The following is a 25,028-nucleotide window of genomic DNA, read 5'->3' as shown; positions in this document are numbered from 1 at the left end:
CAGGCTGACAAGCTTTCTTTAAATTCATGATCACAAACCTTAAGCCGGTCATCCTTTTCCAGGGTTTTAGAAAACTTACTTTTTCGCTCTCCGCGATGACTATTTTGTATGTTCTCTCTTGGCCAATGATTTTCCTTTATACTTCAGAAAAAAGTCACGAGATAGGGAATTTCTCCCACATCCCACCACGAAATGTACAATCCTTCCTACAACTGCATTTATCTTCTGCATCATAGTAAAGAGAAGGAAGTGGCTTTTCCTCTGTTAACGTTCAGTCTTTCCAGCTGCGATCTGGACTCCTACGTCTGCCACCTAGTTAGGGGTTTAGTTGTTTTCCGTATCCCCTCTCTTTACTGCATCATCAATCTCTCCTCAGGCTGGATGGTCTCTTCATCATAAAAAATGTTGTAATATCGCTCATCTTAAAAAAACAAAGACAAAACACCACTTTTCTTTACCCCGTAATCCCTCTAGCTGAGCCTATTTCTCTGCTTGCTTTCATAGCAAAACTTCTTGAGAGTTCTACGTGGACTCTCTTTTCCTCCTCTTTGATTCATATGTTTTCCTATGAATAACCTCCATATTGCCAAATCTGATAAGAAATGCAAATCAAAATCACAATTGAGATATCACCCACAAATGTTAGGATGACTATTACCAAAAAACAGAAAATGGCAAGTGTTGGCAAGGATGTGGAGAAATTGGAACCCTTGTACACTGTTGGTGGGAATGCAAAATGGTGCAGCCACTATGGAAAACAGTATGGAGGTTCCTCAAAAAATTAAAAGTAGGGGCTGGCCCTGTGGTGTAGTGGTTAAGTTCAGCTCTCTCCGCTTCTGCAGCCCAGGTTTGCAGGTTCAGATCCTGGGTGCAGACATTCACCGCTTGTCAAGCCATGCTGTGGTAGCAACCCACATATAAAATAGAGGGAGATTGGCACAGATGTTAGTTCAAGGCCACTCTTCCTCAAGCACAAAGGGGAAGATTGGCAGCAGATGTTAGCTTAGGGCCAGTCTTCCTCAAAAAAAAGAAAAATTAAAAATAGAGGCTGGCCTGGTGGTACAGTGGTGAAGTTATTCGCTCCGCTTTGGCGGCTGGGGTTTCATGGGTTCAGATCCCAGGTGTGGGCCGACACACCATTCATCAAGCCACTCTGTGGTGGCATCCCACGTACAAAAAATAGAGGAAGATTGGGGCCAACCCGATGGCATAGTGGTTAAGTTCGTGTGCTCCACTTTGGCGACCTGGGGTTCGGAGGTTCAGATCCTGGACATGGACCTAGTGCCATTCGTCTAGCCACACTGTGAAAGCATCCCACATACAGTAGAGGAAGATTAGCACAGATGTTAGCTCAGCGACAATCTTCCTCAAGCAAAAAGAGGAAGATTGGCAACAGGTGTGTTAGCTCAGGGTCAATCTTCCTCACCAAAAACAACCACATTAAAATAGGCTACCACATGATCCTGCAATTCTACTCCTGGGTATATATGCAAAGACTTGAAATTAGGATTGTGAAGAGATATCTACACTCCCACATTTATTGCAGCATTATTCACAATAGTCAAGATAGAGAAACAACTCAAATGTCCATCAATAGGCAAGTGGATAAAGAAAATGAGGAAAGTGTGGGATATACACACAATTAAACATTATTCAAACTTAAAAATTAAGGAAATACTACCATTTGTAAAAGCATAGATGGACCCGGAACATATTATGCTAACTGAATACCATTCACAATCGCAACAAAAAGAATAAAATACCTCGGGGTAAATTTAACCAAGGAAGTGAAGGACCTATATAATGAAAATTGCAAGGCCTTTCTGAGAGAATTGGATGACGACATAAGGAGATGGAAAGACATTCCATGTACATGGATGGGAAGAATAAACATAGTTAAAATGTCCGTTCTACCTAAAGCAATCTACAGATTCAACGCTATCTCATCAGAATCCCAATGACATTCTTTACAGAATTAGAACAAAGAATCCTAAAATTTATATGGGGCCACAAAAGACCCCGAATTGCTAAAGCAATCCTGAGAGAAAAGAACAAAACGGGAGGCATCACAATCCCTGACTTCAAAATTTACTACAAAGCTACAGTAATCAAAACAGCATGGTACTGGTACAAAAACAGGTGAACAGATCAATGGAATAGAATTGAAAGCCCAGAAATAAAACCACACATCTATGGACAGCTTACCTTCGACAAAGGAGCTGAGTGCATACAACGGAGAAAAGAAAGTCTTTTCCAAAAATGGTGCTGGGAAAACTGGAAAGCCACATGTAAAAGAATGAAAACTGACCATTCTTTTTCACCATTCACTAAAATAAACTCAAAATGGATCAAAGACCTAAAGGTGAGACCTGAAACCATAAGGCTTCTAGAAGAAAACGTAGGCAAGTACACTCTCTGACATCAGTATTAAAAGGATCTTTTCGGACACCATGTCTTCTCAGAGAAGGGAAACAATAGAAAGAGTAAACAAATGGGACTTCAGACTAAAGAGCTTCTTCAAGGCACATAAAACAGGATTGAAACAAAAAAACAACCCACTAACTGGGAAAAAATATTTGCAAGACATATATCTGACAAAGGCTTGATATCCATAATATATAAGGAACTCTCACAACTCAACAACAAAAAATCAAACAACCCGATCAAAAAATGGGCTGGAGACATGAACAGACATTTCTCCAAAGAAGATATACAGATGGCTAATAGGCACATGAAAAGACGCTCATCATCGCTGATCATCAGGAAAATGCAAATGAAAACTACACTGAGATATCACCTTACACCCATTAGAATGACAAAAATATCTAAAGCTAATAGTAACAAATGTTGGAGAGGTTGTGGAGAGAAAGGAACCCTCATACACTGCTGGTGGGAATGCAAACTACTGCAGCCACTATGGAAAACACTACGGAGATTCCTCAAAAAACTAAAAATAGAACTACCATACAATCCAGCCATTCCACTACTGGGTATCTATCCAAAGAGCTTGAAGTCAGCAATCCCAAAAGTCCTATGCACCCCAATGTTCACTGCAGCATTATTTACAATAGCCAAGACATGGAAGCAACCTAAGTGTCCATCCACATATGAATGGATAAAGAAGTTGTGGTATATATATACAATGGAATACTACTCAGCTGCAAAACAGAACAAAATCATCCCATTTGCAACAACATGGATGGACCTTGAGGGAATTACGTTAAGTGAAATAAGCCAGTTAGAGAAGGATAATCTCTGTATGACTCCACTCATAGGAGGAATTTAAAAATGTGGACAAAGAGAACAGATTAGTGGCTACCAGGGGAAAGGTGGGGTGGGGGGCGGGCACAAAGGGTGAGATGGTGCACCTACAACACGAATGACAAACATTAATGTACAACTGAAATCACACAAGATGGTAACCTATCATTAACTCAATAAAAAAAAAGATATCATGCTAACTGAAACAAGTCAGTCACAGAATGACAAATATAGCATGATTTCTCCTATAGGAGGTATCTAAAATAGTCAAACTTAGACAAGCAGGGGACGGGAGTGGGGAAAATGGAGAGTTGTTGTTCAGCATAAAGTTTTAGTTATGCAGGATACATAAGTTCTAGAGACCTACAACATTATAAACTTAAGAGGATAAGTCTTATGTTAAATGTTCTTCCCACACACACACACAAAAGCAAAGGGACGTAAGAAATCTTTTGGAGGTGATGGATATATTTATTACCAGGATTGTGGTGATGGTATCATGGGTGTAAGCATATTGTCCAACTTCATCACAATGTATACATTAAATATGTACAATTTTTTAATGTTAATTATACCTCAATAAAGCTGAAAAAAATATAAATTCTCTGTTCTCTTAAATGAGTTCTTAGCAGCATTCAAAGCAGTTGAGCACTTGCTCCTTGAAATACTTTTCTTGTTGGGTTTCTGGATAGCCCATGCTTCTCTCACTTTTAGTGGCTCCTCTTATACTATCTAACCCCTAAATGTTGAAATCTATTTTTCCTATGCAGGTGATGGGGTTCAGGGCATGACCCCCCCCCCCCCCCCCACCGGCCCACCACAAGATGCACCACTCTGGTATGTGGATTATTTCAAGCTGAAGAAAATAAAGGCTCAGAAGACTCAGGAAGAACATTCCACCTTCTCCCCAACTGACTAAAAGAAATTTAAAATAAAGGCCAGTCCCCAGGACAAGCCATCACCTTAGATAACTCTGGGTATCTGGTAGACTGGGAGGATCCTTGCTAAGCCCATTCTTATCAAAGTTCTATTTACCAAACATTTGCTTTTCCATTTCCAGGAGTTGCCTTCCTCCCCTTTGAAGCTCCAAATCACTACCCCCAACATCCTCCTTGTCTGTAGCTGAAGAAATTTAAACAGGCAGCCTCAGCCAGATGACTGAGTTACTGTTTCTCCTGAGTTTCTCCCATGTATACATGCTATTAAACTTTGTTTGATTTTTCTCCTGCTAACCTGCCTTTTAAATTATTTGACCAGCCATAAGAACCTTAAGGAAAAGGGGGGGAATTCTCCCACTTCCCCAACACAGGTGATCTTAAATGGTTTATAAATTCTCAGGTTTATATCTGCATCCCAAATCTGAGTTCAACTTGTTTGTATTGACAAATAAAAATGGCAAGCAATAGGATATATTGGAGAATATGAGGAAGCCATTTGGTGTAAACCTAATTCGGCCTGACCTTGTCTTTCCAAAACGGCCTGACCGTGGCTGTTGAGCATGCATTGTATATCCGCTTTAGATATTCCCTATGGCAAGAACAAAGGCCCTTGAGATAAAGGTGCAACTTCCCTCCCTCTCCCAAAGTTGGCATCTCCTTAAGGCTTAAGCGTCTTTCCTTAGGCTAGAAACTGATTGCTGTGCTCACCTGTGACTGCCCAGCTCGAGACAATAGATTTGCCTCCTGCTAGGCCCTCTGAGATAGCAGACCTACTACCTGCTGTGTCCATCAAGTGCTGTGCTGACAGGGCAATCTTGTGACTATTGTGGGAGGGACATTTCAATCATATGTGAAACGTCCTGCTTGGGGGTATATAACCACTCTGTACACCTCACTTCTTTGGTGCCCTTTCTTCCTGTGGGAAGAAAGGCCCCGGGCCATGGTCCTCAGATTTCAGCTCAGAACAAATTCACCCAAATTTTCGTTTATAGATTGGTTATGGATTATTTTCATGGACAGTATCTAGCTGTTTAATTGACATCTTGACTAGGATGTCTTCATAACATAGTCAGAAGGAAATTCTAGATATCCAACTCTCTGCCACAGTCCCCCCAAAGTGCTCTTCCCTTATATTCCCCATCTCATTAAATGGCACCTCCATTTATCTAGTTATTAAAGCCAGCAACCTAAGAGTCTTCTTGATGCTTCTCTTCCCTAATTCCCACATAAACAAGACCTATCTTTTTGATCTACAAACACCATACTTGTTCAACCCCCCTTTATCTTGCCTAGAACAATGCTAGAGTTTACTGACTGATCTACTTTCACTTCCACTGTTGCCCGCTTCCAGTCCATTCTCCAAAAGTAGTCAGAGTCTCATTACCCTTCAGTGACTTCACACTGCACTTACCATGGCCTATAAAAATTAGGCTAATCTGATTCTTTCATGTCTCTCTATCCTCAAAGTGCTGGGAATACTGCAGTGAATGAAACAGGCAAGTCTTCTATTCTCATGGAGTATTCTGGGGGCTTTTTTGGGCAGGGGGTGGGGAATAGAATAAAGAAGTGCAGATAGATAAAACCATTTCTGAAAGTAAAGAGTACTATGAAGACAATTAAACAGGGGATTGTGCTGGACAGCAACTGATATTTGTGGTGGGTTTTAGACTGTGTGGTCAAGGATTGCCTCTCTGAAGGGACATTTGAACTGAATGATACAAAGGAATTTTTAGCACTTTCTAAGCAAAGGTTTATTTCTTGATTATATCATAATCTCATCAAGGATCATCTGGGAACTCTAGTTTTTATCTAATTCCCGGACCCAGGCTGAGAGAGCAGCCACCAAACTGAAACTTGCAGGTTGCTGTGACAAAAGGAAGTAAGATTCTGAAGGGCCTCACACCAGCAATGAAAAGCTCTAGTCTGTAAGTGACACAGATTTCTTCCACCTATACTTTATTAACCAGAACTATTCACATGACCCCACCCAAACCAAGAATTTGGGAATTGCAGTCCTACCACGTCCTGGAAGGCAAAGAATCAGAAATATTCGGAAAACATAATTAACTACTACTATAGTCCTTCATGTTCACAGGGGAAAATATAAAGGAGGGAAAGTCATAGATACATGCATGGTAGTGGCAGGAGTTCTCCTACAACTGTGCAAGGCCATTAGAATTGCTAGTTCTGGTTCCTCTGGGAGGCATATGGCAGAAACAGAAGACAGTTTGGTGAAGCTTTCCGAGTCTTGCTGCTATCTGATCCCTCTAATACTGAGGAAATGGTTTCTTACTGTTTTGCAGACCTGGAAGAATGAATCCACAGAATGTGACCTCATTCTCCCTACTCAGGATTCTAGTTGGCTCACTTCAGTCAAGTTGCCTTAAACTTTTCTAAAAGTCAAGAACAGTCTGGAAATACATATATTCCCCATATCAACTTCTCAGGGCAAAAATCAAAGAACGGGCACAAGACCGGCTCAATGTTTTTTTATGAATGATTCATAATATTAATTTGAAGACTGTTTCTTACATATTATACATCCATTTGTAGAGGGAGTAAAAGGTTCAATCAAGGTTATAGACACCACTAAGACATACCTGCTTTTTCTTCTAGTATTTCCAGTTTGTCTTTTTAAAAAACTTAATCCTTTGTTCTGTTTGAAATCTTTCAATTGTGAAATATTTCAGGACTGATATTAAATGTGACTAACACTAAGCCAAATACCTATGTGCCCAATACCCTGCTTATGAAATAAAATATTATAAAAATAGTCATAGGTCTTGTTTTTGCACGCTTTTTGGTGAGGAAGATTGGCCCTGAGCTAACATCTGTTGCCAACCTTCCTCTTTTTTTTCTTCCCAAAGCCCCAGTACATAGTTCTATATCCTAGTTATAAGTCATTCTAGTTCTTCTATGTGGGAGGCTGCCACAGCATGGCTTGATGAGCGGTGTGTAGGTCTATGCCCCGGATCCGAACCAGCGAACCCCAGGCCGTGGAAGTGGAGAGCATGACCTTAACCACTCGGCCATGGGGCTGGCCCCCTATAGGTCTCTTTTTATACCTAATCACATTCCCCTTTCTCCCAGCTTCCCCAGAAGTAACCACTATTCTGAATTGAGAATTTATCCTTCTTGTGCTTTTCTTTGTAGTTTTACTACATCTGTATGTATCTGCTATCAATATGCGGTATTTTTGAGATTTGGGGTTCTAGCAATGACGGGGGAAAACAACTGGATTAAAAAGAAAACAACAAGACTTATCCTCCCACCACACACAACTAAGAAACCGGACAAAACATACAGTGGTGTCCAGATATTAGACAACAGTCAGTGAAAGATAATGATCTCTGAGAGAAATGAAACAAAAGATGTGAGCCATATTATTGCCCCAGCTTACAGCCTGGAGAGAATTTTTAGGCTGTGTGCAGGCAGGAAGTACCCAAACGGAGCCTGCTGGTTCCAGGAGCTAAAGATACAGAGTTCATACAAGGAAATCTTACGAGCATTTATGGGATGAAGTATGAGAGAAGACAGATCTGCAGAGGAAGAGCTACAAATGAGTACTGATCAATGCAGGTGTGTGAGGAAACTATTCAAGGCCAGTGAAAGACCATGAGAAAGATTCAAGGCCAGTGAAAGACCATGAGAAAGATTCAAGCTAGCCATCCCAGAACTCACACAGGGCTGGTAATACTCTATATTCCCACTAGCCAAATAAAAAAAACCTCCTAATACAAGGACATTCTCAAAAGGGTATCACATCAGTGTTGGGACCAAATTAGTCCTGTACTAAAAGTTGTACTGGACCCACCTAACAAAGCAAGAAAGCAAGCCTCAAAATGGCAGAGTTGATTACAAATGGCTTAACTGAATCTCAAAACAAAGCCTGAAAATATTTTAGAAAAAAAATACAGAAACTCCAACAACTAAGAAAATAAAATTCACAATATGTGGCACTTGACAAAAAAAAATTACCAGATATGCAAGAGACAGGAAAATAAGACCTAAAATAAAAAGAAAAATCAATCAATATGAACAGACCCAGAGATGACAGAAATAGTTGGCAAGAATGTTTAAACACTTAGTATAAATATAGTTCATATGTTCAAAAAGGATGAAAGATGAGCATTTTAAGGAGATATGGAAGATGTAAAAGAAATCTATTCCTCAGCAATATGAATTTACTTAACACTACTGAATTGTGCTACACTCATAAATGGTTAAGATGGTATATTTTATATTTTTAGCATGGTAAAAGAACCTTTGTTAATCTAAAAGGAAACAAACAAAACAAACCACAAATAAACATCTAGAAGTGAAAATACAATGTCTGAGAAGAAAAATAGTATGGTTAAAATTATCAACAGGTTAGACACTGTAGAAGAAGATTAATGAACTTAAAGACAACAGAAATCATCTAAAATGAGAGAGAGGAAAGACTGGAAAAAAACAAATGTCAGTGAGCTATAGAAAAACATCATGTGCCCTAATACAGATATAACTGCACTCCCAAAAAGGAGGAGAGGGATAGGACAAAAAATTTTGAAGGACTTACGGATGAAATTTTTCCAAATTTAATGAAAACCATAAACTCATATTTCCAAGAAGCTCAATGAACCCCAAGCAGAAGAAACAAAGAAAACTACACCAATGCACATCATAATCGTACTGCTTAAAATCAGTGATAAGGAAAAAACTTAAAAGCAGCCCAAAAAAAGACACATGTACAGAAGAAAAATGAGAATTACAGCAGACTTCTCACTGGATTGAATGAAAGCCAGAAGACAATGGAGCAACACCTTTAAAGAGCTGAAAGAAAAATAATGGTTGCCCAGAATTCTATATACAGTAAACATACATTTCAGAAATGAAAATGAAATAAATACTATTTCAGACATATCAAAGCTAAAATTCATCACCAGCAGCCCAGCATTATAATAAATATTAAAGAAAATCCTCCAGACAGAAGAAAAATGATACCAACTATAAATCTGGATATACACAAGGAAATAAAGAGCACTGGAAACGGAAAGTTTGTGAGTAAATACAAAATACACTTTTCCCTAATTTTTAAATATCTTTAAAACATTACTGACTGGTTAAAACAAAAATGTAACAATGCATGTGGGGTACTAATATATGTAGAAATAAAATGTATATCCACAATAACCTAAAATCTAGGAAAGGTGAAATGAAAGTAAACTATTGTAATGAGCTTATACTATACATGAAGGATAATAATATGATCAGAAGGTAGAGCATAATAAGTGAAAGATGTCTAATATAAACCCTAAAACAACTTATAAAATAAACAAAACAAAGAGTACAGATAATATGAAAAGAATATTGACTTATTCCTAACAATTGAATAAAGGAGATTAAATGGAATTAGAAAATGTAAAATTTTCTGCCTTCTAAAAGAAGGTAGAAAAAAAATACAAAGAGATCACAAATAAGAGAGAGAATGAATAAATAGCACAATGGTGCATTTGACCACTTTAATCACAACAACCAGTAATCATTTTAACTGTGAATGCTGTAAAAAAAATCAAAAGGTAGAGATTTTTGAAACATGAAAAGATAGAGACTGTCACGAAAAGGTAGAGACTGTCAAATTGTATGGAAAAGAAGAACAACACTAAATACATATTCACCTAATGACAGAACTTCAAGATACATAAAACAGAAAATGATAAAATTAAAAGAACTGCACCAATCCACAATTATAGCCACTATTATAGATGTCAATACCCTTCTCTCAATAAATGACAAATGAAGTAGACAGAAAAATCAGTAAAGGAAGACTTGAATAACTCTATCAACCAACATTCTACCTAACATTTTCCCCAAATACAACTGGATCACTGACCAAGATAGACGGTAAGATTGGCCGTAAAGAAAGTCTCAATAAATGTAAAAGAATTCAAATAATAAAAACTATGCTTTCTGGCCACAATGGTATTAAATTAGAAACTAATAACAAGCCAAAGCAATCTCGAGAAAAACCAACAAAGCTGGAGGTATCACAATCTCTGAATTCAAAACATACTACAAAACTACAGTAATCACAACAGCATGGTACTGGTACACAACACGCACACAGCTCGATGGAACAGAAATGAGAGTCCAGAAATAAAACCACACATTTACGGACAGCTAATTTTCGACAAAGGAGCTAGGTACAGACAATAGAGAAAGGAAAGTCTCTTCAATAAATGGTGTTGGGAAAACTGGACAGCCACAGGCAAAAGAATGAAAGTAGACTATTATCTTACACCATACACAAAAATCAACTCAAAATGGATTAAAGAGATGAATGTAAGACATGAAACCATAATACTCCTAGCTGAAAACATAGGCAGTATGCTCTTCAACATTAGTCTTAGCAGTATCTTTTTGAATACCATGTCTCCTCAGGCACTGGAAACAAAGAAAAAATTTAACAAACGGGACTACATCAAACTAAAAGTCTTCCCCATCAACAAAATGAAAAGACAACCCACCAACTAGGAGAAAGTATTTGCAAGTCATATATCCAATAAGGGGTTAATTTCCAAAATATATAAAGAACTCACACAACTCAACAACAACAAAACAAACAATCCAATCAAAAAATGGGCAGAGGATATGAACAGACATTTTTCCAAAGAAGATTTACAGATGGCCAACAGGCACATGAAAAGATGTTCAGGGGACGGCCCGTTGGCACAGCGGTTAAGTTCACACCTTCCACTTTGGCAACCTGGGGTCTCCAGTTCAGATCCCGGGGGCAGACCTACACAATGCTTCTCAAGCCAGGCTGTGGCAGGCATCCCACATAAAATAGAGGAAGATGGGCACGGATGTTAGCTCAGGGCCAGTCTTCCTCAGCAAAAAAAGGAGGATTGGCAGCAGAAGTTAGCTCAGGGCTAATCTTCTCCAAAAAGGAAAGAAAAGAAAAGATGTTCAACATCACTGATAATTAGAGAAATGCAAACCAAAGCTACAATGAGATATCACCTCACATCCATCGGAATGGCTATTACTAAAATGACACGAAATAACAAGAGTTGCAGAGGATGTGGAGAAAAGGGGAGCCTCAAATACTGCTCGTGGGAATGCAAACTGCTACAGCCGCTACGGAAAACAGTATGGGGATTTCTCAAAATATTAAGAATAGAACTACCATACAATCCAGCTATTCCACTTCGGGGTAGACATCCAAAGAAGACGAAAACACTAATTTGAAAAGATACATGTACCCCTATGTTCATTGCAGCATTATTCACAATAGCCACAACCGGGAAGCAACCTAAGTGCCCATCAACAGATGATGGATAAAGATGTGGTATATGTACACAATGGAATCCTACCCAGCCATAAAAAAGACGGAATTGTGCCATTTGCGACAACATGGATGGACCTTGAGGGTATTATGCTAAGTGAAATGTTAGACAGAGAAGGACAAATACTGTATGATTTCACTCATGTGGAATATAAACAAACAAACAAACACACACACAGAAACAGAGAACAGATTGGTGGTTACCAAAGGAGAAGAGGGTGGGGGAAGGCCAAAAGGGGTAAAGGGGCACATATATATGGTGACAGATGGAAACTAGACTTTTGGTGGTGGACATGATGTAACTTATACAGAAGCTGAAATATAATGATGTACACCTGAAATTTACACAATATTAAAAACCAATGTGACCTCAATTACAAAAATTTTCAAACTCAGAGAAAACAGTATTTGAAAGAGAACTGAGGGGCTGGCCCCGTGGCCGAGTGGTTAAGATCGCGCGCTCCGCTGCAGGCGGCCCAGTGTTTCGTTGGTTTGAATCTTGGGCGCGGACATGGCACTGCTCATCAAACCACGCTGAGACAGCGTCCCACACGCCACAACTAGAAGGACCCACAACGAAGAATATACAACTATGTACCAGGGGGCTTTGGGGAGAAAAAGGAAAAAAATAAAATCTTAAAAAAAAAAAGATAACTGAAAAATCCGCATATATATGGAATCTAAACGTATTTCTAAATAACTCATGCATCAAAGAACAAATCCCAGAAGAAATTTTAAAATATTTTGAATAGAATGGAAATGAAAGCATGACATATCAAAATTTGTGGGGTATAGCCAGGCAGTTCTTAGAGGAAAATTTATAGCATTAAAAACTCATATTAGAAGAGAAGAAAATTCTCAAAACTATGGTTAAAGCTTAAGAAGCCAGAAAAAGAAGACCAAAATAAACCCAAATAAGTAGGAAAGAAGTAAATAAAAGGAAGAAATCAATAAAAATAAAAAACAACCAAAAACGACAAAAAGGAGAGAAAACCAATTAAACCAAAAACGATTTGTCTGAGATCAATAAAATTGACAAATCTCAAGCAAGTCCAATAAGGATAAAAAAGAGAAAAGACACAAATAAATAATATCAGGAAAGAGAGAGAAGACATCACTACAGAACCTTCAAACATTAAAAGTGATATGGGAATAGAGTAGACAATTTTACGCCAACAAACTAATGACTTAGATTGAATAGACAAATTCCTTGAAAGACACAAACTAGCCAAGTTGACTCAAGAAGTAATAGAGACAGGACTTCCAGAATGGTGGTATAAGGAGCTCGGCAGAACATTTCCCCATGAAACGATCATTTAAATGATCAAAATTGGAGCCAGCCTGTGGCACAGTGGTTAAGTTCGCACATTGCACTTTGGCGGCCCGGGGTTCGCCGCTTCGGATCCTGGGTGTGGACATGGCACCACTTGGCAAGCCATGCTGTGGTAGGCATCCCACATATAAAGTAGAGCAAGATGGGCACAGATGTTAGCTCAGGGCCAGTCTTCCTCAGCAAAAAAAGAGGAGGACTGGCAGCAGATGTTAGCTCAGGGCTAATCTTCCTCAAAAAAAAAAATGGTAAAAATTATTATTATTTTTAAATTTAAATTTTCTGGAAATTGTCCTAATGGCATACAGCAATTAAAAAACATTTACTCAGGAAAATCTAGTAAATCTGGGTAAGAATAGCAAGTCTGTGCCATTTGAGCCATGTCCCACTCCTACCTCCACCCCTCCTACAAGTCGGAGTGATCTAGCTTTACAAGAAAATGAGACCCTCTCTCTCCTCTTAGCTCGCAGTCTAGGGTGAGAGTTTCTCCCTGGGAGAGCAGGCTGCTGCAGTCTCTAACGTTCTCAGCTTCATGTTGCAGAAGTTCTATTCCAGGCAAATGTAGCCAAGAGGACTGGGGCTCTGTTCCCCCAAGTAGCCCCTACTTGGAAGGTGGAACTCTACCACAGGTAGGAGCAGGTTGAAAACACCGGGCCCTGAGCACCCACACCCCAGCTTGCTGACAGGATGCAGGTTCCATACCAGGAAGTATGTCACGGGCTGAAGAGTGTTCCTGAAAAATTCGTATGTTCAAGTCCTAACTCCCAGTACCTCATAATGTGATTCTATTTGGAGAAAAGGTCTTTAATGAGGTAATTAAGCTAAAATGAGGTCATTAGGATGGGCTCTAATCCAAGATGACTGGCGTCCAAACAAGAAAAAGAAATTTGGACAAAGACTCGTCTAAAGGGAAGACCTCATGAAGACACAGGGAGAAGACAGTAACCTACAAACCACGGAGAGAGGCCTCAGAAGAAACAGCTCTGCCCACAACTTGATCTTGGACTCCTCACCTCCAGAACTGTGAAAAAATTAATTTCTGTAGTTTAAGCCCCCCAGTCTGTGGTAATTTGTTAAGGCAGCCCTAGCAAACCAATACAGACTTTGGTACCAGGATGTAGGGTGCTGCTGTAACAGATACTTAAAATTGTGGAAGTGGCTTTAGAACTGGGGAATGGGTGGAGGCTGGAAGAGTTTTGAGGTGCAAGTTAGAAAAAGAAACCAAAATTGAAGATTTGAAAGTTCTCAACCTATCTACATTACAAAAAAATGAGAAAATCTGTTCTGGAGAGAACATCAAGGGTGTGGCTGGACACTCACTCACTAAAGGAGCCCAACAATAAATCTGAACCGAAAGATGGACAAACCAGAAAACTTAAACACAGACTGATGGAGATTATGCAATCTGAGGAGCAGAGAGAAAAAAGAACGAGGAAAAATGAACAGAGCCTTAGAGAATTGTGGAACACCATTAGGCACACCAACCTATGTGTAATGGAAGTAACAGAAGGAGAGGAGAGAGAGAAAAGAGCAGAAAAATATTGACTATGTAGTGATCGAAAACTTCCCAAATATGATAAAAACAATATATATCCCTGAAGCTCAACAAACTCGAAGTCGGATAAATGAAAGGAGGGCTACACCAAGACGCATCATGGTCAGATGTTGAAAGCTGAAAGTATATATCCAAAGGAGTTCAAAGCAGGGACTCAAACAGATATTTTTATGTCAATGTTCACTGAAGCATTATTCACTAAAACCAAAAGGTGAAAACAATCCAAGTGTCCATCCACAGATGAAAGGATAAGCAAAATGTAGTGCATATGTACAAAGGTATATTATTCAATGATAAAAAGGAATAAAGATCTGATACATGACACAACATGGATGAACACTGAAAACATTATGCTAAATGAAATAAGCCATGCAAATGGACAAATACTGTATGAATCCACTTATATGAAGTATCTAGAATAGGCAAATTCATAGAAATAGAAAGTAGAGTAGACATAACCAGGGGTTAGAGAGAGGGTAGGGTGGAGACTTATTGCTTAACAATTACAGACTTTCTGTTGGCGGTGATGAAAAAGTTTTGAAAACAGTGGTGAAGGCTGCACAACATTTTGAATGGAATTAGTGCTACTGAATTGTACACTTAAAAATGGTTAAAATGACAAATTTTATGTTGAATATATTTTACCACAATTTTAAAAAATCAATAATGTAATATATCAAAACCCACTGAATTGTACACTTGTAATGGGTGAGTGGTATGGTATGTAAATTATATCTCAATAAAGCTGTTTTTTTTACCCTTAATAAAAAGATATAAAGAACATAACTAGCTTTATGCCTACTAAGGAAAGTGATTTCCACTTCAGGCCTAGATGACTTTATGGGTGAATTCTACTAAACATTTTTTTTCAAACTTTACAGAAGTATAATTGACAATAAAAATTGCATGTACTTAAGGTGTACAATGCAAACAGTTGATATACATATACATTGTGAAATGATTATTACAGTCAAGTTAACTAACACATCCATCATAGTTACTTTTTTGTTGTGTGTGGTGAGAACACTTCAGATCTGCTGTCTTGGGGCTGGCCCAGTGGCATAGCAGTTAAGTTTGCGTGCTCTGCTTTAGCGGCCCAGGGTTCACCGGTTCGGATCCTGGGCACGGACATGGGAACCACTTATCAAGCCATGCTGTGGCAGGCGTCCCACATGTAAGGTAGAGGAAGATGGGCACATATGTTAGCTAAGGGCCAATCTTCCTCAGCAAAAAGAGGAAGATTGGTGGCAGATGCTAGCTCAGAGCTAATCTTCCTCAAACAAAACTACTCTCTTAAAAAACTTCAAGTATACAATACAGTATTATTAACTATAATCACTATGCTGTACAATAGGACCCAAAGGTTATTTGTCTTATAACTACAAGTTTGTACCCTTTGACAAGCATTTCCCTATTCCCCCCCACCTTCTTCCAAACATCCCAGGAGGGAGTATACCAGTTCTACGCAAAATCTTCCAGACTTTTAAAGGGGAAGGAATACCGTCCAACTCACTTTATGAAGCCAACATTATCCTGATACCAAAACCAGATAAAGACATTACAAGAAAAAAGAACTATAAACCAATATCCCTCATGAAAATAGATGGAAAAATTCTTCACAATTTTTGAACAAACAACTTATCATGAATTGAGTGAAAAAACAAAATATATCATGACCAAGTGGGGTTTAACCCAGGAATGCAAAGTTGACTTAATGTTAAAGTCAATTAATATAGTTTACCATATTAACAAACTAAAGAAAAAATAATCATTTTAATATATATATAAAAACATTCGATGCACAAAGATTCATTCAGTACAATAACTCTCAGCAAACAAGGAATAAAAGGGAATTCTTTCCACCTGATAAAGAGTATCTACAAAAGCCCTACAGTTGACATTATATTTCAGGATGCACGACTGAATGCTTTTACCCTAAGATCTGGAATGAAGCAACAATGTTTACCTACCACTTCTATTGGAGGTCCTAGACAGTACCGTAAGGCAAAAGAAAAAACTCAAACATGCAGATTGGAAAAGAAGTAAAACTGTCTTTATTTTCAAGTGCATAATTGTCTAAGAAAACCCTGAGGAATCTACAAATAAAAGCTACTAGAACTTTTAAGTGAGTATAGCAAGACTGCAGATATGAGGTCAATATGCAAAAATTAGTTACATTTCTATGTCTAGCAATAAATGGTCAAGCTGAAATTTAAAGTACCATTTTCAATAACGTAAACATGGATTTTCTAGGAATAAATTTGATAAAAGATATTCAGGACTATACACTGAGAAGTGTAAAACATTGCTGACAGAAATCCAAGATTACCTTAATACATGGAGAGAGATACTGGTTCATGGATCGGAAGACTCAGTTGTCATTTTTCCTCAAATTGACCTGTAGATTTGAGAGAATCTCAATGAAAATCTCAATAGGTTCTTTTGAAGAAATAAATTAGTCAACCCTAAAATGAATATGGAACTACAAAGGATATAGAATAGCCAAAACAACTTGGAAATAGAAGAGCAAAGTAGAAGGACTAAAACTACTTGATTCCAAGCTTATCATAAAGAGACAGTAATCCAGACAACGTGGTATTGGAATAGTCACAGGCCAGTGGAACACCATAGAGAGTTCAGAAGTAGACTCACAAATTTATGGACAATAGATTTTTAAAATAACAGTTTTATTAAGATATAATTCACATACAATACAATTCACGCATTTTAAATGTACGATTAAATGGTTTTTCGTATATTCAGAGAGTTGCGCACCCATCATTACTATTTAATTTTAGAAAATTTAGGTCACCCACAAAAGAAACCCTGTATCAATTAGCAGTCACTCCCCATTTCCTCCTGAATCCTCCTTCCCTGGCCCTAGGCAGCCACCAATCTACTTTCTGTTTCAATGGACTCGCCTATTCTAGACATTTCACATAAATGGTATCATACAATATGTTGTCTTTTGTGACTGGATTCTTCACTTAGTTGAATGCTTTCAATGTTGTAGCATGTATCATTTCTTTTCCTTGCTTAGTAATATTTCATTGTATGGATATACCACCTTTTGGTTATTTATTCATGAGTTGATGGACATTTGCTTCCCCTTTGGGGCTTTTACAAATCATTCTGCTACGAGCATTTGTTTACAAGTTTTTGCGAGGACATACGTTTTCAGTTATCTTGGTTATATACTTGGGAGTGAAATTGCTGGGTAACTTTATGTTTAACCTTTTGAAGAACTGCCAGACTTTGGAAAATATCCCAAGCAGCTGCACTATTTTACATTCCCAACAGCATGAATGTTCCAATTTCTCTACACCCTAGCCAACACTTACCTGTCTTTTGTGATTATGGCCATCCAAGCAGATGTGAAGTGGTATCTCATTTGGTTTTAATTTGCATTTCCCTATTAGTTAATTATGTTGAGTATTTTTTCATGTGTTTATTGGCCATTTGTATATCTTCTTTGGAGAAATGTCTATTCAAATCTGAGAAACCATTGCCTAATCCAAGGTCACAAAGATTTAAATCTACGTAGTCTTGTAAGAGTTTATAGGTTTAGCTCTTACGTTTAGCTCTTTGATCCATTTGAGTAAATTTTTGTATATGGTATGAGATAGCTGTACAACTTCATTCTTTTTATGTGGCTATCCTGTGGACAAATGATTTTTGACAAAGAAGCCAAGAGAATTCAAAGAGGAAATGATCATCTTTTCAATAAATGGTGATAGGAAATTGGAGAGCCATACGCAAAAAAAGGTCTTAATCGTTTCACACCATATGGAAATATTAGTTCAAAATGGATCATAATAAGTGTCTAAATATAAGAGCCAAAATTATAAATTTTCTAGAAGAAAATATAGGAGAAAATCTTAGTGATGCTGGGTTAAGCAAAAATTTCTTAAATAAAGCATAAACTAAAATAAAAGGCATAAACTATAAAAGAAAAGTCAATAAATTTGACTTCATGAAAATTAAAAATTTTTGTTCCTTAAAAGACACATAAGAAAATAGACGATCCAGCCACAGATTGAGAGAAAGTGTTTTCAAAACATCTATCTGACAAAGTAACTGTATCTAGAATAGACATAAAATTCTTACAACTCAATAATAATAAGACAATCCAGTTTATCACATGGGCAAAAGATTTGATCAGATGTTTAAACTAACCATTTTGGAAAACATTTTGGCAGGTTCTTAAACAGTCAAGACTTCACCTTCCAGTTGATTCAGTAGTCCCACTCCTAGAGAAATGTGAACATACATGCACATGAAAACTTGTACAAGATTCTTTATAGCAGCTTTATCTGTAATAGCCCCAAACCGGAAACAACTCAAAAGCCCATCAGCGGGGGAACAGATAAACAAATTGTGTTATATCTATATAATGGGTGCTACTTAGCAATAAAAGAAATGACAACTGATACAACAACATGGATGAATCTCTAAACAGTGATGCTGAGAGAAAGAAGTGTTAGAAAATGCAAACAAATCTATTGTGACAAAATAATCAGAGGTTTCCTGGGGATGGGGCACAGAGGGAAGAGACAGGGATAGACTACAAAGGAGCAAGAGAAGTTTTGTGTGTGATGGATATGTTCCTTATTTTGATTGTGGTTATAGTTTGAGTAGTATATAATAAAACAAAACTTATCAAATTGTACACTTTAGGTATGTGCAGTTCATTGTACATCACATATCTTAATAAAACATCGGAAAGAAACAATATATGGTACTTTAATGTGTTTTCACATATAAATGAATTTATCTGTTTTCTTGTTGATGAGTGTCTAGGTTGTTCTCAGTTTTCAATTCAGAAAGAGCGCTGCAGTTAATATTCTTATATGTCTCTCTGTGTACGTACATGTGAGGGTTTCCAAAGTAGGCCCCCAGAGTAGAGTTGCTGGGTCATAGCTATGCACATCTGCCACTTTACTGGATCTTCCCAAATTGTTCTTCAGGGTCATTCCCTTTTATACCACACACCATTAGCAGTGTACGCAATTTAAGCTTGTTCCACTCTTTCCAATATCATGGATCTAAAGTAATAAATTGTTTTAATTTGTACTTCTTTAATTATTAGAAAAGTTGGGCACTTCCTTGTAAATGCTAGTCATTTGAATTTCTGGATACTGACTAAAATTTGGTGGGAGGAATAATGGAGGAACCACCTGAATTTTCTCCCAAATGTAGCCAATTACTTTAATATCATTTGCTGAAAAATTATCATTTTCCACTGATTTGAAATGCCACCTCTAATATGTACTTATTTCTCCCGTGTGCTTTTTTTTTTTCCCTGGAGTTTTAATTCTGTTCTAGAAATAAATCTGAGTAACTAAGGGCATTCAGTAAATGACCTGATCTGCTTATCCTTTCCTACATTGGTAATTTACTCTTGTAATTTTTGTAATTCTAGATGATGTTGATGAGGAGGGAAAAAATTTTTTCCTTTACTTTCTCAGGTTCAATAACTGGGGTCTTGCAAATTGAACTGACAAAAGACAGATTAACAGGAGAAAAAGGTTTATTTCATATGCATATGGTGGAGGGGCCTCAGAAATGACATGAAAATCCTAAAGAGGCAGTCAGACTGTTACCATTTTAACAAAGGGTAATAAATTTGTGAAGAAACGACAAGACAAAGGAAAAGAGGTTTGAGCTTCTAAGGGTGGTAAATTGTGAGGAGGTAAATATAGGGGGAAACTAAGGAAAGATAAAGGTTATTTATTAAAATTTGTTTGTGCAGGCTCATGTTGGTGCCGATTTTCTGTCTTCTTCATAGCCATAAAACTCCCTTAGGAGAAGAGATTTATGGCAGCCCTCAGTTTTTAGAAGTTTCTGCTCTTAGTCAGAGAAAGAATCTCCAAGAAGGCTTCTTTCTGTATCTGTTGATTCTCAATGGCCTTACCTCAAAATAATCCATATGGCATATTTTGGGTGGTGCATTCTAATCCCCTTCAATAAACTGCCAATTACTCTATTTCTTTTTTAACATTCCTGGATACTCCTACATGTTTATGAATTTTAGAATTAGTTTTTAAGATTAAAAGAATTTCCAGAACTAAAAGAAACAACTGGGTTCAAGCAGAACAAGAATTAATAACGTGGGACTGAATAAGCTGAGAAGGATAGTTATAATTTTTACGACTTCTTGTTTGAAACATTTCTGGTTCTTTAGTGTTTTGTTTTTCCAGATTTAAGGAAACTTTTTCTCTTAAGCTACCTATGATTTACAATTGGTAAAGTATACCTTTGTAAACAAAGAGGAAACATTTACTTTTTCTCCCTGTATGATCCCTCCAGAATTTAGAAACTCAAGTGTTCTTTTCATGGCAATACAGTAAGTTACTTGCATAATTTCAAGAAGAATCTGTTCTCCTTCTAACAGGGTACAATTGAAAACATTGGCTATGTTACCAAGGCTTTGACTGGAATGTCATATTTGAGAGAGGTATGCATAGATTCAGACATGACCAGACAGCTGTAAGCAACTGCTTGAAACTTGGCTTGGCTTCCTGGCCTCAGAGGCTTTGAAAGAGTCAAATCTGAGATTCCTTATAAAAAGTTCCAGCAAAGCAGTCTTAAAAGAGCTTATGTGGTCAATCACCATTCTTGCTACACTCATGTAAATAATCAGGCCAAGTTTAATACAAACAAATTAGTTTTACTCTGATTATCTTTGGTAAAAATTGGGGTAATTGTAGAGAGAAAAATTATGTTTGCACCTTTGTAGATATTTAGATTCTAACCCTGTTAATCGTCTTTGAGGTTTTGTTATATACCTGTAAACTGAACTGGATCCTAAATTCTTCCACTTTTCTCAAATATCTGGCTACCACTCTCCAACCTAATGTTTCCTATTTCCTCCCATCCTTCTGATCTGGAATCACTGAGACCAAAGACTGTCCTTGAATCTCCTTGGGAAGGACTATACTAGGTCTTCCTCCCGACCCAGATGGCAGCCAAACCTCCAGGACTTAAACCTTGGCTACACATCTCACAGTGGAAGAAAGCTCCTCCTGACCTCTGGTCCTTTACAAACACTGAAGACCTCTGAATCAAACTGATGAGCAGGAGAAGCAGCTGACATTGACGTAGACTGCTTCCACCCAAGACACCAGATCAAGATTTCCCATTGTAACTGAACATGAAACACTGTCTTCCTCTCTTTCTTTCCTTTACTCTGGCATTGGCCTGGCAAGATAATGCCACCATCATATCTCCCAAGCCATTACTAAGGGAGAGCAACCTTTCAGACAGCTGGATTCATCATCAAAAACTCCAATCTGTTCATGATGCTGGAACCCATGAACAATGCCACCTGAGCAGTAATGGTTTATGCCCCAACAGGATTTAATTTCATCGGTGGTGGTGATCATTCTCCTTGGACCTATAAATGCTTAGATGGCTAACACATAACTGGGCAATGCCCCTTAGGTTATCTAACTGTGCCACTCAACTGTTCTCAAATAGGCTAAGACACTTCATTGGTCAACTCCCCTAATCATCCAATTCGAAAAGACCTGCCAGGAGGCCTTCATGATTCAGGATGTGCTTCTTTTGGCAGGTCCCTACTTCCTTTGTTAGGAGTGAGTACAAATGAGGCTGTGATCAGAAATCCCTCCTAACTCTTGAAAGTATTGCAGAATTCGCTGCTAAAGCAATAGCTGCCCAATGAAAATCTCTAGACTCTCAGCTCAAAGTAGTTCTTGATAATATGACAGCCCTTGATCATTTGTTAGCTGAGCAAGGATGTGTCTGTGCTGTGGCCACCACCCGCTGCACCTGGATTAACACTTCTGGGGAAGCTGAAATTTAGTTACATAAAATCACTGAGTACGCACTTGGCTTAAAAAGGTGACTCCTTCAACAGAGTATTTCTTTCACTTATTGGATTTTGATTGGTTTGGGTCTTGGGGACCATGGCTCTGAAGTGCACTCCAGACATGGGAATGATCCTACCAGTAACACTCATAGTAATCTCCCTGATGCACTGCATTCTCTCAAAAGCTTTAAATGCGTGTTTGCAGCTGCTAACCATCAAGCAAATGAATGTGAAGTCGTGACCTGTGAATACCACAGGATTCAGCAGAAAACCTCATCATGACCTGTGACTATAACACGGAGAAACAGTAAAAGCTGCGAGACCAACAGAGCGGTAGCTGAGAGTGGCACTAATGCCTTAAATTTTGATCACATCTTTCAAGTTATGCTAAGAGTCTCATGCAAAGGGGGAGAACTGTTAAAAAAAGAAAAAACAGGAACAAAATGGTGTCACTTGTGCTAAGTCCCACATCAATAAATCAAGACTTAATTGCACTTTCAGTCTCTCACAGGAATGTGACCTTTAACTAGTCAATCTGGAATTACCTGGTCGGCATGAGTGAGTAATCTGCCTCATAGATCCCCACACTACTCTTCCCCGAAGGAAGGTGATCTTGCCCGAATCTGCTCTTTGCTAGAAACTTCCTTTATTCTGTCCCTTCTGCCCATAACAGCCTTCCACTCTGCATAGCTCCTTGGACCTCCCTTCTATTTGCTAGCTGGGATGCTGCTCAATTCATGAATTGTTGAATAGAGCCAATTCGATCTTCAAATTTACTCAGTTGGCTTTTGCTTTAAACACCTTAGCATAATCATCCTCTGAAAATAATGCTAATTTTGTCTTTTCTCTATTACTATATTTCTTTCTTTCTCTTATCTGGGGGACAAAGAGATTAATTAGAACACTAAGGTTCCTTAGAGGATGTAAGACATCGGTGAATCTTGCAGGAATAGCAGCATTTGGACTGGCGAAGAGGGGAGGATGACAGAAATATAGCCACGCATTGCTCAATGATGGGGATACATTCTGAGAAATGTGTTAGGCAGTTTCATCATTGAGCGTACTTACACAATTCATCATAGAGTGTACTCACACAAACCTAGATGGTATAGACTACTACACACCTAGGCTATATGGTACTAATCTTACGGGACCACCCTCCTATATGCCCTCCGTCCTTGACCCAAACGCTGTTATGCTGTGCATGTCTCTAGATAAAATTGAGCTGTCCTGCTCCCAACTAACGGAAGTCAGTTGATAGAACCGCTTGGTGGCGCCTGGAACTCTACATATTACATCACAGAAAAACTCAGACTAGTAGTGTCTTGGAACATGTTTTGTTCATAGTAAGTGTGAAAATAAAGGAAAACCTCTTTTAAAATGGAGTCATGAAACCCTGAAGGGGGACCTCTCACGTACATACCACTCACTGCTGCCTGCTTAACTGGCAGGAAGATGGACGATAAGAATTATTTTAACGAGGCCTATTTGTATAAAATTCTCTCAGTCCCAACTTCTTATCCGTGATGATAAGAATGTAACTTTTCTGCTGGTGCAACGGAGGACATCTTCACCTAGGAATTTCATCTCCTGCTTTTAAGAAAAGGAAGGAAGATCCGTCCCTGCCGCAGCGACAACGCATTGTCACAACCTTACACTCTTGTTCTTCTCCCATGAACTTTTATTCTAAATAACCCTCCTTAATTTCCTCCTAACACCTAATAAAAACTAACTTTCCCCTTGTCTCTTCCAACTTGCCTATGGTTCACCATAGTTTGCACGTCCAGAATTGCAATTCCTCGGCTATTCCCAAATAAACTCATTTTTTGAGCTTGCCCCCCAGACAGCTTCATATAGGTTGACATAAGAGCTAAAGATAGTTTTAGTCTCTATTAACATCACAACCAAATACTTAAATCACAACCAAGTACTTAAAAGCCTGACATAATTGTAGACTCATAAGTGAAATGTCACATTATCATTTTCAATAAATCAGCATCAATTTAACATTTTTGAGAGCCCCCCAAATTCTCAGCACTCAAATCCAAGACAAGAAAGATAAAAAACAGTACGACTGCATTCTGGTTATCAAATGAATTAAAGTGGAGTGTGTGTGTGTGTGTGTGTGTGTGTGTGTTTTAAAGCCTTTTGTTCACCAGCTTCTTTCTCTATCTTACACTGTACTCCCTAAGGACTGTGTCTATCATTTAACTTTCTCCACTGAACGATAAACTTCGGAAGGTCTGGCCATTTTGGTTCTACGGGTTTCTATTTCTTGCACTTTCCCAGATCATACCATGTATTTAATATGCATTGACCCACCTGTGCAGAAAAGGGACCGTCTAGTCTCATGCTTAAATCAGTACTATGTCACTATCCATCGATCAATAAGTTGTGCATTCTCGGTGACAACTGAATGTTTTCTCTTTCAGCTGAAGTTTAAAGGAGGAGGGGAGTCGACTCCAAAACTGCACACTGGTGTAGCCCCAACGGAAATACAGCGAAAGCTCGACCGACCTCTCCCAGCGCAAACGAGTCCACCCCGGCTTCAGGAAACAAAGGAGTATGTGGGGTTGCGGATGACTGGCTTTGGGGCTCATTCTTTTCACTACCGCGCCCCAGGAGCGGAAGGCAAGCCCAGGCTCCAGGGACCACGCAGTCCCGCTGGGGCTGAGAGCGTCTCCCCCAGGGTGTCCCGGACGCCCGGCAGGAAAGAGCGCCGCCGGGCCGCCGACACCTGTGCGCGCGCCCGGTGGGGCGGGCCGGGAGCCCTCTCTCCCTTACGC

The 25,028-nt window shown here is 38.6% G+C and overlaps 1 protein-coding gene and 1 pseudogene across 1 annotated transcript in view; both read right to left on the bottom strand.

The window, feature by feature from the left end:
* LOC123283954 (large ribosomal subunit protein uL15m-like) overlaps nt 1–25,028 on the bottom strand; it is a 68,522-nt gene that overhangs the window by 16,266 nt on the left and 27,228 nt on the right.
* The window catches only part of LOC123283950 (ligand-dependent nuclear receptor corepressor-like protein pseudogene), a 55,415-nt pseudogene that overhangs the window by 6,724 nt on the left and 23,663 nt on the right, over nt 1–25,028 (bottom strand).

The sequence above is a fragment of the Equus asinus genome, chromosome 12, assembly GCF_041296235.1.
Source record: "Equus asinus isolate D_3611 breed Donkey chromosome 12, EquAss-T2T_v2, whole genome shotgun sequence".
In the NCBI taxonomy this organism is placed as follows: Eukaryota; Metazoa; Chordata; class Mammalia; order Perissodactyla; family Equidae; genus Equus; species Equus asinus.
Note: the sequence above shows the minus strand (reverse complement) of the source record. Positions and strands in the feature narration are given on the sequence as shown.